The sequence below is a fragment of the Schistocerca americana genome, unplaced genomic scaffold (assembly GCF_021461395.2).
Source record: "Schistocerca americana isolate TAMUIC-IGC-003095 unplaced genomic scaffold, iqSchAmer2.1 HiC_scaffold_942, whole genome shotgun sequence".
Lineage (NCBI taxonomy): Eukaryota > Metazoa > Arthropoda > Insecta > Orthoptera > Acrididae > Schistocerca > Schistocerca americana.
Window position 1 is genome coordinate 1 of NW_025726722.1, and position 2,500 is coordinate 2,500.

A 2,500-nucleotide genomic window follows, 5' to 3' on the forward strand; every position below is an offset into this window, starting at 1 on the left:
TAAGATCACCAATGGTGCTATCCACCGTCAGGGACGGGGACCGGATGACGGGCACTTGGCAGGAAACTGCTGAGGCCCTCCTCCGGGTTCTGTTGCCTGACGACGTGGAGGAAGATGAGACTGAAGAACAAAAAAGGATAAGGAGAGAAAACCAAAGGGACTATAACAATAACATCAGAGTCTACCCCTTCTCTGAGGAGGAGGTCGCTGCCCAGATCAAGGCCCTCAAAAGAGGGAAAGCTCCTGGCCCGGACGGCATTACTGCGGAAGTGGTGCAATTCCTTGCCCCCCAGCTCGTAGCTCCTCTCACTAAGTTGTATAACGAGTGCTTGGAACTCGGGAAATTCCCAGAAATATGGAAAAAAGCCAATGTAATCATCATTAAAAAGAGTCCGGACAAAGATCCCACAGAAATTAAATCTTATAGACCTATCTGCTTGTTGGACGTACTGGGCAAACTTTTTGAGAGGCTACTAGCGAACAGACTGACAGCACACCGCATGCTGTGCGGGATGAGTGACAGACAATTCGGCTTTCGGTCTGGGTGTTCTGCGTCTGACGCAATCGCCCTGGCTGCCGAGGTCTGTGGCTCTACCCCGCACAAGTATGTCGTCGGCATCATGGTCGACATCAGTGGCGCCTTCGACAACCTGTGGTGGCCCTCACTCTTTTCCTGCTTGCGGGAGAAGAACTGTCCAGGGCCGCTATATGGGTGTCTGAGGAGCTATTGTGCAGACAGGGAGGTCTGGCTATCGGCCCCTAGCGGCATAGTCAGGAAGATTGTCACCAAAGGATGTCCTCAGGGCTCTGTCCTGGGACCTCTCTTTTGGGACATTAACATGGAGCCTTTACTTGAAGATCTCAAGAACTGTGACGATGTGCTAGAGGTCATAGCATACGCTGACGACCTCCTCCTGCTGGTCGGCGGCCGAAGCCGCGAGGAATTAGAGCCGAAAGTGGAAAGAGCCCTAACTGTTCTTACATCATGGTGCCACAGAAGCAAAATGACGATCGCACCCAATAAGTCCACATATCTACTTCTCAAAGGCCAACTGGTCAGGAACCCGACGGTTAGAATTAATGGTATACCAGTTCTTCGGCGCCGCGAGGCCCGATACCTGGGTGTAATCATCGATGAGAGGTGGAGCTTTGCATCACATATTGACACCGTATCACAAAAATCATTGGTTCTATTAAACAATCTTATCGGAATTGGTCACAAGCGGTTTCACCTCCCTCCAAATTTAATTAAGCTATATCACAACAGCATCCTGACCTCAATAATAGGATACGGATCTGGAGTCTGGGCACACAGACTCACGAGGGTCATGCCTGCCATGGCCGTAAGAAGAGTGCAGCGGAATATGCTTCTACGTTCAGCAGGGGCCTATAGGACAACACCGGGGGGAGCACTGTTAGTGTTAATGGGAATCTGTCCATTAGATATAAAAATACGTGAACAGGCTGCCTGGTACTGGGTACAAAAAGAGAACAGGGACAAAATCAGGGAAATACTTGGGGTTTTTGCAGGGGACAAGTACACCATTAAAAAGAGGGGGCTAGAACTATGGCAAGATCAGTGGAATAATGAAGATACAGGTCGTAGAACCTATGAGCTGCTACCGGACATAGAAGAAAGAATAAAACTCACATTTTTTACACCAACGAGAGGAATGCTGCACTTTCTTACTGGACATGGACCATACCCAACATACCTATGTAGGTTTGGGAAGCAGGCTACACCAGCGTGTGACTGTGGCGCAGTGCAGGGCACCCCAGAACATGTGGTGTATGAGTGCCACCTCTTCGATGATGTAGCCCAAGAGCTAAGACAACAGTTGCCAAATAACGACACGTACCACTTGTTAAGGCGTGAAATCACCTTTGACATCTTAAACAAACTTACAGATGAAATATCAAAAAAGATACTTAAGAACTTTTTAAGGGACAATCACCACCATTAAAGACAAAACTCTCACCTATGCTGACTAGTGCACCCTTACTGTACCGCCGGGCAAGGACTGGCCAGCCGCCTCACGGCTGGAATCCGCCTTGCCCTGGACTAGGAGGGAGGGGTGTACATAAATACCGGACTATGACGCACACCGATTTTGACACTTAGTTAAATTAAGTTAGAAGTAGAAGATAGGATAATACCTCAGAATACTCTGCAGCGACACCAAGTTAAGAGCCAGCCCAGTGCCAGGGGCACGCCCACTGGGATTAGCTCAGTGGGCCTGGCTAACAACTAGTAGGTTTATAGTAGCTCTGGCACAACTTGTAACGCTGCAGGTAGCATGTAGTTTCCCCGTAGATTAAGCTTAGAGCCCTATAGCGGTAATAATTAGAGTAAATAATAGAAATAATAATAATAATACTACCTGAAGTGTAAATAACATTGCTGCATTTAAATTGTATCATACTAGGACCCACTAATGAGTTAGGTAGTGGGTTATGATGTATAATGTAATGTATTGAATAAAGAATTTTTTTTTTTTTT